This window comes from Garra rufa, chromosome 20 (genome assembly GCF_049309525.1).
Source record: "Garra rufa chromosome 20, GarRuf1.0, whole genome shotgun sequence".
Lineage (NCBI taxonomy): Eukaryota > Metazoa > Chordata > Actinopteri > Cypriniformes > Cyprinidae > Garra > Garra rufa.
Window position 1 is genome coordinate 31470015 of NC_133380.1, and position 19623 is coordinate 31489637.

Genomic DNA, 19623 nt, shown 5'->3' on the forward strand with positions numbered 1-19623 from the left:
TCCGTTTACCTTGCACCCATAAAAAAGCCAAAACACACAATAAACTAGACTGGAACAACGTTGATCTAAATTGAGCTGACTAATATTACTATTGTCTTCTGTAGAGAAACATTATAGACCTCGAACAAGTGCTCTATAGCAAAAACAGAATGACATGTGTGGCTGTGCTGCGATGTAGCTTTCTGCCATTTAATTCAAACTTGTGTCTTTTGTTGCTGACGTGTTAATCAACATTAAACTGGGAAGGCAAGCAAAGCTAGTGGAGGTACAGCAGAAACAGGTTTCTCAGAAATCCACCAGTATCATGATCCCATCTTCTGCAGTTGGCAAGCAGGATGTCTGAGCACCTGAAGCTAAAGCATGGTGAAGTACATGGCCGGGTGACCTCGGGCACAAAAAAGCCAGGTGGCTTGTGGTATGATTCTCGTTTAGAGCTTTTTTTTTGACATCCACATCACTCTCTTCTTCTCAGTTCCTCATCTGCAACTTGAACTTGGTTAGCCGCACTGACACTCTAGTTGGGTGGCACTGTAGTGCAACAGTCTATGGTTCAGTCAAGCCTAACATCATCTACCCTGACATTTTTTGGTCAAAATTCGACTGGGACAGCATCCCCAGCCAGTGGAAATGGCAAAAAAGTTTTTTTTTTTCAAACCTTCGCAGCCATATGTGTCTTCTTTTTGCATTAGCCATGCACAGGAGCGAACGGCACCAAGTGGATCTTTAATCTAGGGGGTATGATTCTTGCTTTGGCTGCAAGAGGTTCTGGGTTCAAATCCTGAACGAGCCTGCCTCGGACTTTGGAGCCTTTTTTCTCAAGTTACATCCGTCAATCTGGCTTTCTTTATGAGGTCCACATTGTGCCCTTCTTTTTTTAGTCCTCATCTGCAACTTGAACTTGGTTGGCTGCTTAGCTTGGTGGATGAGAGCATTTGCACTAAAAGGTGTTGTTGCCAAAATGGCTCAGTTGGCCAGCGCTGCAGTGCAACTGTCTGTGGTTGAATCGAGCCTCACATCCTTTGCCCTGACATTTTCTGGTCAAAGGGTTACTTCACCCCAAAATGAAATTTTGTCAATAATCACTTACCCCCATGTCGTTCCAAACCTATAAACCTATCTTCGGAAATCAATTTAAGATGTTTGAAAACTGGGAGCTTTGTGGCTGTCCTATTAACTGCCCAGTAAATAACACTTTCAAGGCCCAGAATAGTATGACAGACATGGTCAAAATAGTCCATGCCACCAGTGGTTCAACCATAATTGTACAAAGCTATGAGAATACTTTTTGCACACAAAGAAAATAAAAATAACGACTTTATTCAACAATTTGTCTCCTCCGCATCACCGTAGTGCATTTTCTACATTTATTTACGTTTTGATTCGAAAGCTCCATTTTCATCCAAAATATCTTAAAGGGATAGTTCACCCAAAAATTAAAATTTTAGGTTTATCTGCTTACCCCCAGGGCATCCAAGATGTAGGTGACACCAGACCTTTAAAAGTAAACAAAAACACGCACAGACAAATCCAAATTACACCCTGCTACTCATGACGATACATTGATGTCCTAAGACACGAAACAATCGGTTTTTGCGAAAAACTGAACAGTATTTATATAATTTTTTACCTTTGATACACAGCCACGTCCATCTGTCTTGAGCACAAGCTTTTTATCCGGCTCGTTACATGTGAACACACTCTGGCGTAGTATACGCAAATGCCGTAAGGGGAAATCGGTGAAAAGTCCCGGATGAATTTGCGCAAGCAAACGTAATCTTTTAGCTTTAAATCGGTTTGAACAATAGCTGCTATACCCACAATCTCTGTGCACTGTGTAAACAATGAGTGTTGTATACATGTGACAGATCGCTTCCGGCATTTGCGTATACTACGCCAGAGCGCGTACACATGTAACGAGCCGGATGCTAAACTTGTGCTCATGACAGATGGACGTGGCTGTGTATCAAAGGTAAACAATGATATAAATACTGTTCAGTTTCTCGCAAAAAACGATCGTTTAATGTCTTAGGACATCAATGTATCATCACAAGCCGCAGGGTGGTGGATTTGTCTGTGCGTGTTTTTGTTTACTTTTAAAGGTCTGGTGCCCATCCACTCACATTATTTGGCTGACAGACTGCACCAGTTTTCGTTAAAAATCTTCGTTTGTGTTCTGCCGAGGAAACAAAGTCACCTACATCTTGGATGCCCTGGGGGTAAGCAGATAAACATCAAATTTTCATTTTTGGGTGAACTATCCCTTTAAATTGTGTTCCATTGTGTTTCATTTTCATTTTGGGGTGGAGTAACCCTTTAACATTCAATCAGGAGGGCAGCCACTGGATTCCATGGTGTAACAATTAGCTCTCTGCATTCTGAATTCAGCATTCTGACTTCAAAACTTGGTGGAATCTGCAGACCTCAAACAAGTGCTCTATAAAGAAAACAGGATGATGTGTGAGGCTGTGCAGCAATGTTGCCTTCTACCATTTAATTTAGCCTTGTGTCCTTTGTTGTTGATGTGTTAATCAACATTAAACTGGGAAGGCAGGCAAAGCTAGAAGAGGTACAGCAGGAACAGGTTTCTCAAAAATCCACCAGGTCCCATGAGCGCTTCTTCTGAGCTTGTCAAATGGCCAGGTGTGGCCTCAAGCACCAAGGGTGGCTTGTTGGTCTAGGGATATGATTCTTGCTTAGCTGTCAATCCTGCTTGCTTTGGCTCAGTTGCAAGGCATCATTAGATAGGACTGAAAGTTGTGGTCTTTCAGTGTCAATGTTGCATACAATGCTGGGCACTGGTCAGGTGTGGCATTGCCAAAATAGCTAATTTGGGAGAGAGTTAGACTGAAACTCTAAAGGATCCTGGGTTTCTGCAGAGAGGAGTAGAGTGTGCCTTTGGCACTCCGTCATGACACCTGAAGGTTTGTTGCTTTTCTCGACACCGCCTTTAGAGTTGTTTCTAAACACAAATCCCGGATGAGCCCGCCTTGGCTGTTAAAGCCTATTTTCTGGAGTTGTATACATCGATCCGGCCAAAGCCAAAGTTGGGTGGTGCAGCAGTGCAACCGTCTGGGTTTGAATCGAGCCTCACGTCCTATGTCCTGACAAGCTTTGGTCAACACTAGATTGGAAGGGCAACCCAAATTGTTCGAGACACAGCAGAAAGGCTCATTTGGGAGAGTGAAAAGGCTGATTTATACTTCTGCGTCAAACCGTCGCCGTAGCTACGGCTTCTTCTTCGGCCTTTGTCGTGGTACTTCGGTTTACACAAGCATCATAACCGTGGACACTGCCGACTAGCAGTTCGCATGTGTACTGCACTTCGACGCGGACAACGACGCAGAAGTATAAATGAAAACCGGCGCACAGCGGGTGTGAGAGGTCCCGGGTTTCTGGAGTTGTATACATCGATCCGGCCATTGCCAAAGTTGGGTGGCGCTGCAGTGCAACCGTCTAGGTTGGAATCGAGCCTCACGTCCCTTGCCCTGGTCAACAGTCAATTGGAAGGGCAGCCCAAGCTGGAGGAGACGTGGCAGATAGGAGTTTTTTTTTTTTTGTTTTTGCAGCCGTATGTGTGTTCTTCCCGACGTCACACCCCTGGGAGGCTCGCTGGTCTGGGGGTATGATTCTCGCTTAGGGTGCGAGAGGTCCCGGGTTCAAATCCCCGACGAGCCCTTCTGCAACTTCGAAAGTGCTCTTTTTAAGGTGCATTCTGCTTTATTTACCAGGAGCACAGTGAAGAGTTTGGGTGAATGGCCCGTTTTACTCGAGTTTTAATGTCGATCCGGCCAGTGCCAAAATGGTCTTTCTTTACCAGGGGTGCAGTAAAGCATGTGGCCGGGTGTCCTTGAATGCTGAGCACCGGGAGCGTTTCTTTTTTTTGACCTTTTAACCCTGTTTTCTTGAGTTGCATTCGTCGATCTGTTAGTTTCCTTGGCCCTTTAACCCTGTTTTCTTGAGTTGCATATGTCAATCTGTTAGTTGCCAAAATGGCTAAGTTGGGCAGCGGTGCAGTTCAACCATCTGTGGTTGATGCTTCCCGACAAGCGGCTTCTTCTTCGGCTTTTGGCGTGGTTCTTCGGGTTACACAAGCATCATGCCCGTGCACACTGCAGACTAGTGGTTTGCATGTGTACTGCACGTCGACGCGGCTTTGAAAGCACCTTTTTGGAGGAGTAGCTGTCCATCCACCTTGCTTTGGCTCAGTTGCAAGGCATCATTAGGTAGGACTGAAATCTTCCTTGTTGTGGTCTTTAAGTGTCAATGTCATTTACATCTGGTAAGACGTGGCATTGCCAAAATAGCTCATTTGGGAGAGAGTTAGACTGAAACACTAAAGGCTCCTTGTTTGATCCTGGGTTTCTGCAGAGATGAATTGAGTGTGCCTTTGGCACTCCATCCTGACTCCAGAGGATCTCAAACACTTACTCCCGGGTGGCTCGTTGGTCTAGGGGTATGATTCTCGCTTAGGGTGCGAGAGGTCCCGGGGTTCAAATCCTGGACGAGCCCTCCTTGGTCTTTGAGGCCTCTTTTCTGTCTGGGGTTGAATCGAGCCTCACGTCCTTTGTCCTGACAAGTTTTGGTCAACATTCGATTGGAAGGGCAGCCCAATCTGGTGGAGACGCAGCATAATGAGCCCGTCTGCAGCTTTGCGAGTGCTGTTTTTAAGGAGCAGCGGTGCATCCTGCTTTCTTTACCAGGAGCGCAGGGAATGTGCGCAGGCAGGTGGCCCGTTGGTCTAGGGGTACGATTCTCTCTGAGGGTGCGAGAGGTCCGTGGTTCAAATCCCAGATGGTCCCGCTTTCATTTTTAAAGTTGCATCCATCGATTCGGCTTTCTTTTGACGTCTAAATCGCACCCTTTTTCTCAGTTCCTCATCTGCAATTTGAACTTGGTTGGCTGCTTAGCTTGATGGGTTTGAGTGTTTGCACTGAAAGGAGGTGTGGTCACCGAAATCTTTCAGATGGCAACCGTCTACAGTTGAACCTTGCTTCACATCTTTCGCCGTGACATTTTTTGGGTCAACAATTGATTGGGAAGGTAGCCCGAGCTGGTGGAGTCATGGCAAAAACGAGTGTCTTAGCAGCCATATGCATAGTCTTTTTGCATTTGGCAACCACAGGAGCACGCATCTTCGGGTGGCTCGTTGGTCTAGAGGCGTGATTCTCGCTTCGTGTGCGAGAGGTCATGTGATAAAATCCCGTACGAACCTGTCTGTGGCTTTGAAAGCACCTTTTGGGAGGATTAGCTGTCCATCCACCTTCCTTTGGCTGAGTTGCAAGGCATTATTATTATCTTCCTACTTTTGGTCTTTCAGCGTCAATGTCGTTTACAGTGCTGCCAGACGTGACATTGTCATTGTCATTATAGCTCATTTGGGAGAGTGTAAAGCTACGGCTTCTTCTTCGGCCTTTGCCTTGGTACTTCGGTTTACACAAGCATCATAACCTTGGACGCTGCCGACTAGCAGTTCGCATGTGTACTGCACTTCGACGCGGACAATGACGCAGAAGTATAAATGAAAAGCGGCGCACAGCTGGTGCGAGAGGTCCCGGGTTTCTGGAGTTGTATACGTCGATCCGGCCATTGCCAAAGTTGGGCGGCGCTGCAGTGCAACCGTCTGGGTTGGAATCGAGCCTCACGTAACCTGGGGAACAATAGTCTGTATAATAGTCTGGGGAAGAAGAAGGAAAGAAGGGGAAGAAGGGGGAAGAAGGAAAATTGAGAAAAAAGACAGAAAAATGGAGAAACGGAGAAAAATGAAGTGATATTAGAGTTGATATTGACTCTGCTGCGCTGCTGAAGCTACAAGACACGTATTTTATATTATCATTTGAGAAATACGTCCATAGATAACTCTTGTCTGTAGTATTGCATGGGGCGCTGTGGACCCAAGCGTTGTGGGTTCGAACTCCGACTGGAGCAGGCATCTCTAACCAAAAACTCTAATTGAAATACTACGAATCGTTTAATGAATCACTTATTACAGTTTTTTTCAGTCGCTAACAAGCGTTTGTCCAAACAGTTGTCACATTTTCAAAACTCTAAACACAATTAGCACAGCATCGGTCTTTTGTGGCCATACCATTTCCACATTTCATGTCGTTTTCACCCAATATGCAATCAGTGAACACATTTCCACAATGCTTACATTTTCTTAACAGACAAGCTATACCTCCCAACAAAATTATGGATTGTTTTTGTAGTATTTCCGAATGTTAACACACAACATCCCACAATAGCAAAAACAATATTCCAAACCTTAGATACAGTATAAAAACCTCTGCTTCTGCAATGATATCAGTTCAAAAACAATATCAATATCAAAAATATATCTCAGCTGATAATAAACAAACAATTAAATAATTGACACACAGCTGATTTATGTTTATGTCTGGCTTAGACTCAGAGGCAGTGGTTATTTTTTTCTATTACATTTACACTTATACAGTAAAATGAGGACTTTGAGGAGTGATGTTTTGGAAACAGGGTTGGGGTCAATTCAGGAATGAACTCAACAATTCCAATTCAAAGAAGGAAAAGGAATTGGAATTGGAATTCAACAACAATTACAGGGAAACAGAGTTGGAATTGAATAGGAATTATAGGAAGTGGAATTAAATTCAGAGAAATTCCAATGAATTCCATTTATTGCTGTTTCTGAGCATCTATGTGTGATTGCATTTAGAGACATACATTTTAACTTTATTTATGATGCTTTACAAATACCAAGTAATGTATGAAATAGAGTTGATCAAATGCAAGTAAATAAAATGAATGACAGTGGTGATAAGTTTCTCTATGCACTATACATTCAATATATGATTACCACATAATAGATGTCTGAGTCATGTTCATTCATGTATTTCATTCACTTTTTATTGCATCGAATTATCATAAATTCATTTGGCATGTGAAATGATCATGCTTAACCAACTAAATATACAGTACTTTGTATTTCTTTTATATGTTTGTTGTTTATGTGATTTACAATATTTAATGTATTATAAACTAGCAACTCAAGTGGAATTTTTTGGAATTTGATTTCAATTCTGTTTCCTGGCATTCCAATTCCAAATCCAATTCCATTCCAGGAAGTGAATTGGAATTTACCATTCATTCTCAATTCAATTCATTTCAAGATCGCAGAGATTAGATACAGTAATTTTGTGCTTTTTTTTAGACCCCCCCCCCCCTTTTTTTTTATCTGGGCTTTTTGCTGTTGTATTTTTTTTTTTTTTTTTTTTTTTTTTGTTCAGAATGCTCTTGTGTGTTTCATGGATATTTTGTTCACTGTATGCAATACAGTTAAACTTTTCTGTTCTATCATACCATGTTTCTACTGTAGCTCCTGTAATAAACAGAAAAACAAACTTATTTGCTTTTTACTGGAATGCTTTTGAATGTGAACATTACTGTACATGTGGACAGACAGTTCCAAACCAAGAAATTTAGTGTCAAAATGGTGGATTGCATGTTTTGCATGCAAATACCTGTAAAACTGAAACATAAAAAGTCTATGCAGTTTTTGTAATGTCAACAATAGCCAGTATTTTGAAACCTGGTGTACTTTGACTGACTGCATGTACCTTGTGAAGTGAAAACAAGTGTTATTCTTTGACAGAATAATTTCATTTTGAGTCAGATTTCCAGTGTTTTGGTAAAGTTAGTGTGTGCAGAGAAAGATGTGTTCTGTTTTGAAATGAAGAGTTAGTATATATTTAACAAAATGTATTTTTGAGAAGAAAATTATCCATTTGGCCAATTGTGTTTTGTAGGTGCGAGTCTGTGTTAAGAGTTTAGAAAAAGTATCTGAAGTATGGGTAAGCGCTTGTTAGCGATTGAAAAAAACTGTAATTGATACAAATAGAGGAGTGGCTTATTATGTCATACAGTCAAATACTGTACTTACTGTACGTAAATGAACATACTTATGTAAAAATTATATAGATAATTAATTTACATAGCAATGCAAGAAACTTTTCTATCAATTAGTTGCACTAGCGGACACCTATACATGCTTTGCTTTGACTAAAATGTATAAAAAGGTATTACAATATTCAAATGTATACATACAATGTATGTATGTATGTATGTATGTGTGTGTGTGTGTGTGTGTGTGTGTGTGTGTGTGTGTGGGTGGGTGGGTTTTACATTGCTTGAGAAAAAATACCCAATTAATTAATACAATCTAATTTTAAAATTAAAGGAATTACAATTAAAAGTAATGAAAGTATGTAATTGTTTTCTCTTAGTGACTGTTGGCAATAAATAAAAGTCTTGCTGTTTAAATATATTATACATTTATTACAAAATATACATTTCTTTCTCACACACACAGCAAGCAAACACAGATCTTAGAAATAGAAAAATTAAATATTATATGCAAATATAAAATAAATAAATAAAAAGTAATAAAGGTAAAAGATTCTGGTCAAATGGTACAAAATATACAAAAAATAAAATCAACACACCTTGCAAGGCTCACATGCAAAAAAAAGTAATACACAGGGTGCTCTTTCTGTTATGTTGATTTTTTTTTAAATGGCCTGTTAGACCTGTTATGTGGGATGAATATTGAACAGTTAAATCAACAAACTAACATGACTAAAATATTTACGCAACCTACACAGCATGAGACAAAGACAAAACAATCTATTTCTTATCTGCCCTCTTTCTCCGCATCTCCTCCATGCACTGGTCAAGTGGAATACCAGTATTTTGGGGACAGTATATGCACCCATAATACTGGCTGTGGCCACTTTCTTTGTTGCGTGGCTGTTGACACAGACTGCATTTATTTTTGTCAACTTTTCGATTGTAAGGCCTCTGGGCAGGTGGTGGGAGGAAAGGGGGCCAGCAGGAGCAATTTGCTTGGGTGCATTGACTGGTGGGTTCAAAAACACATGTGGGTCACTGGCAGGGCTGGGGCTGGAGACAGCAGGCAAAGGGGCAGAGGTAGCTGGAGATGCCTGCTGAGGGAACAATTGCCTCTGAGCTGGCAACCTTGGGCAGACAGACTGCAGAGAATGGGTTTGCTGGGCTGGAGCAGCAGACTTCCTCTTGACCACTGCTTGTCCTGCTGTACTTTGAGGCAAGTGGTACTGATGTTGAGGGCCAGGCTGTGGTGGTGCAGCAGTGGGCTGTACCTGTACTGGTGGGAGAGGTACAGGAGCAACAGGAATGGAGGCAGGCAAGTTGACCCCTTGCAACAGAATATTACATTCCTGTCACTTCAGTCGTTTGTTGTGCCACTGAACTAGAGTTGTTTGATTCACATCAAACAACTGCAGAGTAGAGCTCTGCATGACTGTACCATTACCCAGGACCAGCTGTCTGATCTTGCAGTAGTCTCTGAGAATTAGAGTCCATCTAGTCAGTGCATATTTACCCTGTTTTTTTGGACTTTTATGGATGTCACAGAGTTTTACAAAAATGCACTCTACAAGACGACAGCAGTCTGGCCACTGGGCAGGGGATCCTGTTGATCCTAGGACACAACGTGTCATGCTCTCCACACCTGGAGTAAATTCAGGTTTCTTCTTCGAGCACCTGAAGCGTCCAGTTGTCAGACGCGACTGGTGCCGTGCAGAGTACGCCACACGCTGCTGGTCATATGGTAGAAGGTTCTGCCACAGAGCGATGATGGTACTGGCCTGCTGGGAGTTAAGTGTTTGTCCTGTTTCATTCCTCAGTCCCACCAAGTACTCTGCCAGGCTGTCCACTCTGTCCATCCCTGGGATACAGCGCTCATCCACAGCCTGGTAAATATATGAATATATAAAAATAAAATAAAAACAATGTCACAGGCAAAGAAATAGCACATCTTTCACACTGTTTGTGTTTAAAAAAAAAAAAAAAAAAACTACCAGCTGTTGTCATGGCAGGTGGCCCAGAGGGAGTTGGACTTGTAGTTGGATTAGTGGCAAGAGAGGCTGGGACGATGGAAATGTAAGGAGAAGCAGAGGCTAGGCAGGTGGGGACATCTGTTGGGCCAGAGGGTGCAGTGGTGTGCTTATTTGCAACCTGTTAAATGTAATAATAAAAAATAACACCAATGAAATAAACATCAAAATAATACAACTACAAGCAAGACAATGATACCACTGATACAACGTCACAAAAGACTTGCCAGTTGTTGTGGTGCTGCAGGGGTGACAGGTGATGGCAGTGAGGAGGGACTAGCAGCAGCAGAGCTGGTACAAGCATGCCCAATCTGGAAAATGTAATATGTAATACATGATGTACAATGTAATACTCTTTTAAAAACACATTTTTATCAAATGGATTTTAATTAGAGCTCATTTTTTGTGTGTATTTGTAATTTGAAAATGTGTTTTTAGAATGTGATACACAAATACATTTTATAATTATTATTATACAATAATGATGATGATGATGATGATTATTACACAACATTAATTATTATTATAATACAATAAAAGTCTAAATGATCCAGAGCAACTGGGAAATCCACTGACACGGTATGATAAAAAAAAATGTGACAGGCATAATTACCAGTTGTTGCTCAAGTGCATCTGTAGCGATATAAGATTCTGAAGGTCCAGCAGTGGTCTGGAGAGAGGAAGGAGTTGGAATGACAGCTGAGCTTGTGGTGGCAGGTGATGGGTCCAGTAAGCCAGCGGTTGGGTCCAAACTAGAATCTTCGAAGCCCTCATCTTCCAACTCTTCCTCTGTGCCTACATCTTCTAGCATCTGCTCAGTTTCCTCTGAGTCAGGTTGGACATCCTGCTAGGTCCTCCCTGTCTGACGGTAAAGGTAATCTATACCTATTAGCTCCCCTGGGACAGACAAGAAAATAGAATAGAGGAAAATTTACTTTTTTTTTTTTTTGAAAATTCATAAAAAGATCATTCTATTTTATGGATATAAAAAATAATCTCCTGATGGAAAGCTGAAACTAACCAGTGTAAACAGCAGTTGGCTGAAAAGAGGGGACAAACTTCCTTCCAAGCACCTTGACACTGAGGTTGTTGACACAGTGAACAAGGTCACCTGAGTAGCTGAGCAGCGATGGAGGCCTGACTGCCAGAGATGCAGCTTCACGGTCCTGGTTCCATCTGTTAAGGCCTTCCAGGAGGTACAACTGGAAATTCAGGCTGTTGGCACTGGTTCCTTAAGATAGTACAAATATGATCAGTATTGTTACGTTAACTTGTTGTGTTTGGTTCTTTGACAGACTGTGTCTGTTGTTCTAGGATAATAATAAATAAATAAACAGTATAAATAATAATAAACGATACTGCTAGTAGTACTACTACTAATAATGATGCTAAAATGTTTAACTGCAAATAAGTCATTTTGCTGATAAATAAAAAGAGATTCATACTGACCTGGAATGAACCTGTTCAGATGCAAGTGGAACGATTCAAGTGACGTGGATCCTCTTGCACATCTGTAGTTTGGCAAGACAATGCCCTCCTTGGTAGTGGTGCCAGTTACAGTGTAGAGGAGGACACCTGGTTCATCCTGAATGCACTTCACATGCTTCTTCTGGATTTGCCAGATGTGCTGCATTCTCTCGTGGTCCAAGAGAGGGACACCAAGATAGTCTCTGCCCTTTATGCCCATGAGCTCATTAAGAAGCTGCTCAATCATTAAGATCGTCTGATGCTCCCCTCTTGTCCGCCTTCTGCAGTGCAACGCCAGTTCCTCTTTAGTGATTTGCTGGTCCACCAGTTTTTCAGTGATCCCAGGAACACGTTCCTGTTTCAATTGTTCCCTCTTAGCTTGACGCAGCAAGGCAACATCTCCACTGTCCCACTCAAAAATGCAGCTTGACAGTCTGGACATGAAAACAGGGTAAAGAGGATGTGCATCCTTTGTACACCCAGATGCCAATCGCAGCATGAAGTGGTATATGTCAAGCTTTACAAGCAGGTCTGGCCAACCACCAAATATTTGTTTTAGTTTTGACTGTCCTGTGCCCTCCCGACAACATTCACAGTCAACATAGAGAAACTGAGGAGGAGCCACACCAGCATTGCTGTACCTGCGGATGAGATCAGCAGCCATGGTGTCAAGAGCAGGACCCTCCTGAGCGGTTAGGACACTGATCAGGATTTGGCCCACCTCTTTGCTCACAGATGTAAGCCACAAGGCGGTCCCCTTGGCAAAGCCTGATAGCTTATTGGTGATCTGTGATCACACAGAAAAGGCCAAATAAAAAGTTTCTTTTATTTCTAAAATACTGAAATAATGCAGTTTTTTAATATACAAAAGCATTAATAAAAATTTTCATGTCTTTACTGCTAATGTTGTATTTTAGACTTTTGTTTGTGAGGTAGGATTTTACAGTGGTAAGAGTTTAAAATATTTACCTTTTTTGTGGAATCCATTTTTAATATATTGCCAAAGATAGAGGTTATACTGGCTTTGATGTGGTCCAGTCTGCTTAAGATGTCTCGGCCATAAACAGCCAGCATCCACCGGTGGGAAGGAATAGCCACTGGCTCAGGAGGGTCCAGGAACTTGACAGGAAGCAGGCTTGGCTGGGCTACAAAGTCTGAGCATGCGCCAAGGTAGCGACAAACATGCTTAAGCCACTCCTCGCTGTGATTTTCCCTCACCTGCCTGACCAAGCGGCTGGGGCTATTACCCAAGGTCCTTTCCCTCAGAAAACGGATCACCCGCATGTCACAAGTATATCTGTATAAAGAAACAAAGTGAAAAAGAGACCAAAAATGGCAAACATTTAAAATAAGCTAATGTATAATGTGTTTGAATGACAAACGTTTGTGACACAGGGTAAATTTCAGAGGAAAATTTCAGTATACTCACCTTCGTGTCAGGATCAGTCGGAACTCCATTCTGTGTGCCAAATCCAGCTGGTCCAAGATGGTCTTACTGGTGGAAATGTAACTTGTTTTACAACCAACTGAACTGCACCAGAGAGTCTCCGTAATCATTAGGTAGTACCTATCAACATCCAAAACATGGCGGGCTCTCTTGTGGGCTCCATAACCTGTGAGCTGTTTTCCACACACAGGACAGGACAGGACAGCCTGACCTTCCAAAGGTGATATGGCATCCACAAGAGAAGCCGGTGTGTAAAAAAACGCTCTGGAGTGGGGGCCTGATGATAAATGAGCGCTGGCTCTGGTGGATCATACCAAAGCTTCAGGTCAGTGCGCAGCCGCTGGTTCTTCCATAGAGCAGATGAAATCCACTTCTGATCCTGAGGTGGTATGGTCCTCATCAGCTTTGCAGGCAGCCAGCCAGGCTCTGAACCAGGAGCAGTTTCCATGTCAGCAGCAGGGTGAGCTGAGCGACCAACCACAGATGGAGCAGCAGAGGTGGCAAAAAAAGAGGTGGCAGTGGGGGATGCTGTGGTCACAGGAGGAGGAGGAGAGGAGGTACCAGAGGAGGAGGCGGCATCTGACATTTCCTTTATAAATTAAAAATAGGCAAATATATATATACATGATTGCAAGTCACTCACAAATGATGCTTATTTGAAGTATCATTTTGAAGACAATCACTTAATTGAAGAGTTTCTCACAGCTCCAACAGCTACCGATGGTATTGAGGAAGTGGTTGTGGAAACAGGAGAGGGAGGAAGAGAAAGAGGTGAGACAGTTTGAATGTACATCCTGGGACTGCGGGCAGGCGATGGTGTCCTTCTTGTCATGGCACTTGTGACAGTGCTGGGCATGGCAGAAGAATCAAAAGTGCAACTGATGGGCTGAGAGAATATAACCACTGTTTACAACATTATATATAATGTTAATCTGTCCTGGAATTACATTAATGACACATAATTTCAACATATCTTTATGGAATGAAAATAACAGTAGCCTAACAAGCAAACCAAGGCATAACAAGAATAAGTGTGCATAATAGACAACTGTAATATACGATGGATTATATGATTGTAAAATCTTTACATTACCTTGGTTGCATGCTTCCTGCTCAAATTTAAGTTTGGCTTTAAAGCAGCACCCTGAGACCCACCGTACCGTGGCTTTATAAACTAAAAACAAATGTTTTTTTTAAAAAGTCATATTAAGAGGAGCCTTGTAAATGAAAATGCATATATTTTAAAATGCTAAAAATGTAAACATCAGTATCAGTAAATCCTCATTACTTACTGATGCCATGGTCAAAGTTGGTTTGTGGGGTGTAAGTTGTCCAGGTGTTGCTGTCTGCCCCGGTGTTGCTGTCTGGTCCAGTGTTGCGGCAAATGATGCAACAACAAGTGATGCAGATGAGGGACTTGGTGTCACTGAAGAGGACCCTGACCCGGAAGGCTACATGTTAAGAGAAAAGAAAATTTAATTTAATTACAGAGGCTTTAATAACATTTTAATAACACCAACACTTCATCATTTTAGGAAAATTTTTAATTACGTTTTTGATACCTTTGTTGTATGGAATCCACAACTACATGTCTGTGTCCCTCCAAACAAAGACATTTGTCCCCTCAACTGCACTGGGCATTTGTCAATCTGTTATATTGTTTGACAGTGAATCATAAGAATGCAACTCCTTTCAATATGATGTAGCTTTTTGTTTTAAGATTGTATACATATAATTTTATCTGAACTAACCTTGAGATACAGGTCATGCCACTTTTTCTGGCGGGGTGCCGGCCTGTTTCCTGCCTCAGAAGGCCAGACCCCTACAGCAGCAAACTTTCGCAGGCGTGACATCCACTCCACTGTATTAGTACAATCATATTAAGTTTATTATCAGTTATACAAAGTATAAAAAAGTATAAATAAATAAATAAAATATATCATGTATTGCTCCAACGTTATATCAGCGTTATACTAATTATAACAATGTAAGCCTTTTGTTTCTCTCTGTCGAAAATATGTGTCAGCTAGCTCTATTCATTCATTCATTCATTGCTAGCTAGCGAACTAAAGAAAACGACACAGCCGACATATTACCTAAAACAATGTAAAAGTTTATTTAAAATAAAAATGTTAACTCCTATGATGTTAGTGTTTTAGCTAGCTATTTTGTTAAATTGAGAAATCTTACCTCGGTGGATTAAATTCCCAATTCGCTAAATTTAAAGACGGACTTAAAGGCAGCTTTTTTACCAAAATAACTCTAATAAAAATATTATAAAGTAATTCGCTGTGAGCGATGGGAGGTTGGACTTACTGCGCATGCTCTGGCAAAGATTGAACATTTTTGGAAACAGGCCACGGTGATTGGCTGTCATAAAAAGGAGAAAATGGAAATGCAGAAATCTGATTGAGCGATCATAAAATGGAAAGATGGAAATGCAGAAATCTGATTGAGCGATCATAAAATGGAAAGATGGAAATGCAGGAACGTGATTTGTTGAAATTAGACAGACTCTCTTTCCTCAGGCACCGCTAGCCGGGCAAGTTGGGGTTCTTTCACCGGGTCGGATGCGGTTTTCATCGCCCCCCAAATTACACAGGCGAAACGGGTAAGGCTTAGAGCAGGCTTAGAGTTTTCTTCTGTCAGTTTTGACCCAATCTGTTTTTGGGAAGTGCAGTTTTACCCAGCAGTGCGGGCCAACAACATGCCCAATCAAGAGCAGGAGTACAAGTTGAGTTTCAGTCCGTCAGGAGAGACCTGCCAGAGACGAAGTTCTGTTTCGCCGCGTGAAGGCGGTTCAATGCTTTGGACAGCATTTGGTTGGGATGCGATTTTCCACCAATTTGGGCCACCTTTTTTATGGAAATCAAGGATGATTTCTTGGGAAATGACAAACTGGTGTAGCGTTTGGCTAATAAGCTAAAGCTACAAAGGATGTACCGGTGCCCCGTCTTCTGAGCAGAATCCACATTTGGCCGTAATCGGAGGTTACTACTAACGTTCGATTGTGTCTCATAGGGAGTTTGGCGCAGGGCCTCAGTGGAAAACAGTCCCTGTTATTTCAGTCATGGCTGAGTGATTCTTTGCTGAATGTATTTTAATCATTTATTACTCCAGGTATTGATTAAATAACTATTTATTTTACTTTATTTTTCCTTTCTTACTTTATATACAAACACAGTTTTTGTAATTTTACATGAAAAGCTATTTGTAAATTTTTGCAAGTAGAAACTTATTTACTGCAGAAAAGAATTAACCTGCCACATTTTTTACCACTTAACATGTCTTGCATGTTTTGTATATTTGATGCATGTATATTTGTATATTTGATTCATATTTAATGCTTTTTTTTTTTTTTTTTACATATTTTATGTGTATGTGTATGCTGTGAAAAGGCTCAGTTAGCTTTGAGTGGTACACGTAAGGTTTATTTTTTTGTTTGTATATAATACATAAAAAGAATAGATAGAATAGAAAAAGAACTGAGAAAGTTAGTGTTATTCAGTTATATTAAATAATATTTTTACCTGAATAAAACCATTTAACTTAAGCTAAATTAGTAATTAGTTCTTAATTAGTTTTTTTTAAATCTACATAATTTTTATTATTATTATTAACAATAATAATAATTTTACTGCAAAAAAAAAAAAAAAAAAAAGCCTTGTCCCACTTATTATTTCTGTCTTGTCTCTAAATATCAAAAGTATAATATATTTATAAAATATAATCCTGTCTGATGTCCTTATGTGACTGGGTGGTGGCTCAATCGAAGAGAATGCACAACAGAAATGCACAACTACATTGATTTGGTCCATATTATTTTTCAGATATGACCAAAACAGGCAAATCTTCTGCCTATTGGACTGACATTTGCCATAGGTATTCCCAGGGCACCTTCCAGTTCAGTACAGGCAAAAGGACTGGAAGCAGAAAATGGAAGGATGTCCTGGAGCGGATTGATGCCTGTCCTCTGCAAAGAGGGAATAAGGTGGACCTGTTTGGCAGGCACATAGTGTGCACTTGTGGGTTCCATAAGGTAGGTAAATGATAGAATATTTCAAAAGCAAGATAAATCCCTGTATCATGTAATAGACTATTTTATGGACCATCCCCTGATCTATTCTCAGAGACCACAGTTCTGCAGAACAATTTAATGAAATTATTTAACATGTATATATATATATATATAAACTTTATTACAGGCTCTAGGCCCAATAGCAGGACATACAACATATAAAAAACAGTTACATACACATATAAAACACACCCTTTTTCACAAGAGTCTTAAAAGGCACTCATACCAATGTTTCCATAGATGTGATTGATATTGGACCGAGCTACACCTGGGACTTGTGAGCCTTACTATAATACAGTTTTGTGACTCATCAAGTCGACACATAAACTTAGACATTAGGTTCCTCAAGAGGGCCTGTAAACAGCTTAGCCTCAAGTCACAAAAAAGCTTACTTGCACTGCTGATCCTGGGCTTCTTCAGCAGTATCCTCAGACAGTCATTATATGCTACCTGCAATTTGCGCATGGTCTCCTTTTTGTAGTTGACCCATAATGAGGCTGCATACATAGGGGTGCAGTAAGCACGAAACAAGTGCACTTTCACATCATCAGAACAGTAATGAAATTTCCTGACTAACATGTTCGCTTGGATATACAACATTTGTCTTTGCCTATACATGTCAGCATCATCTTCCATCTTGTCAGTAATGATATGCCCGAGATATTTTGTACAGTTAGATACACAGATACAATGTCCTGACAGGTAAAACATAGGGAAGTGCAGCTTCTGATCTTCCTTAGTCCTACAAACCAGCACAACACTCTTCTTTGCATTGTACTGTACATCAAACTCAACCCCATAATTGGAGCGTATATCCTACAACTGCTGGAACCCAACAGTGCTGGGGGACATAACTAAATCGTCTGCGTACATCAGGTGGTTTAACAGAGTGTTCCCTATTACACAACCCGTCTTACATTTCCCCAACTGCTTTGAAAGGTTATCCATGTATAAGTTAAACAGGGCTGGAGACAAAAGCCCCTCCGTCGTACTCCATTGCTTACACTGAAGTGTGACGATAGGCTATTTCCCCATTTAACCTGCATGCTTTGTTTAGCATACCAGTAAACCAGTATACGTATGATGCATCCCGGCACACCCCTAAGCATGAGTTTAGTAAAATATTTACATTTATTCATTTAGCCAACGATGATTTAGCCGAAAGCTTATGATGATTTACTCTGTCAAATGCCTTGGACGCATTAATAAACCCAATAAACATTGTATAGCCCTGCCTTCTGTAGGATTCAACAGCTTCTTTCAAGGCATAGATACATAGATCAGTACTATGCTGAGACTTAAAGCCAAATTGATTTTCCGTGGTGCAAATGAGCCCACTCAGTCTATCTAGTAGCATCTTTTCTAACACCTTTGAAAGAATGCTAGCTACAGCGATGGGTCTATAGTTGTCAAGACTCCCTATTTTCCCTGCCTTGTCCTTAATGACGGGCACTAATGTGATGGTCAACATGGTGTCTGGCAGTATACCATGAGTCATCAGCCCTGTGAAGCAAATGGATAAAAGGGCTGACACTCTGGGGCTGGCTAACTTGAGATGCTCCGCAGTGATGTTATCTTTGCCACTAGCTAAAACAAGACTCAAAGGCCTCGTTTACACTGCAGGTCTTGATGCCCAATTCTGATTTAATGCCTATATCTGATTTTTTTGGGGCTGTCCGTTTACACGTGTTGTGTCCGTCGCGTGATTAACTCAAATAAGAGTCTAGACACAGGTGGGCAGTTTTCTTCTTATACTTTACTGACTTGTCAGCAGTAATAACCATGGGGAATGCATACAAGGAAAAAGGGGTTGGCCAACTAAACTCGAACTCAGTGTCAATACAAGGGTGGCCAACTATTCTATATATTCCTGAGTTCTATATAACACAATACACTACAACACATTCTTTCAGTTGTGACCTGTATTCGATTCATGCGTTTACACTTGCCATACCATCTTAAACACAGTGCATGCGTTGTTATCGTTTACCTCCTTCACACGTGCTTCCTCCTGAGAATAATATGTGATCAGTGCTGTTCAAACGAGTCACAATTAACTAGGGTTGGGAATCGAAAATCGATTCCGATTCTGGAATCGGATACTTAAGATAAAGAATCGGATACTTGTTATAAAATTAAAATTTCGATTCCTCGTTTCGATTCCTGGGTGCATTTTTTCATCTAGTGATCTGCCAGGACCTTCCGCGTGTGCAATCTGCCAGGACCTTACGTGGTAATGTAAACATCAGTCAAAAAGATGGATTGCGGTAAGCGTTTAAAAGTGTGTCTACGCTTTGTAAAAACCGAAGACAAATCTACTGCTGCACGCAAACTTCATCTTAGAGATCTTCAAGGGACGGATTTTAGTCCGCTCCAGAAGGAATATATGTTATTTCATCCCGCAAAAGCCCACATAAAAGTAAATTATACCCCCGTGGGAAGACAGGTATCTACTTCATCTCCTTTTGCCAGCAAGGGTAACATAAGACGTCATTAAACCGCAGAAAAATACCAAAACTGTTTACATGACAATCGCATTGGCACATATCTGATTTATATCCGATTTATTTCCACATATGAATGAGGCCTGAAACCGATCTCGAAATATCCGAATGCATACGTTTTTACCTGTTTACACTGTCATAGAACAGATCCGATCTGTGTCACATATGAGCAAAAAATCGGAATGGGGTCGCATTTAACTGACAGAGTAAACGGGGCCTAAG

The 19623-nt window shown here is 41.1% G+C and overlaps 1 non-coding gene across 1 annotated transcript; it reads left to right on the forward strand.

Annotated features, from left to right (window-relative positions):
• The first annotated feature begins 4436 nt into the window (after positions 1-4436).
• Positions 4437-4509, forward strand: trnap-agg (transfer RNA proline (anticodon AGG)). Its single transcript has one exon. It is a non-coding gene; the product is annotated as a tRNA-Pro (tRNA).
• Positions 4510-19623: the final 15114 nt, after the last annotated feature.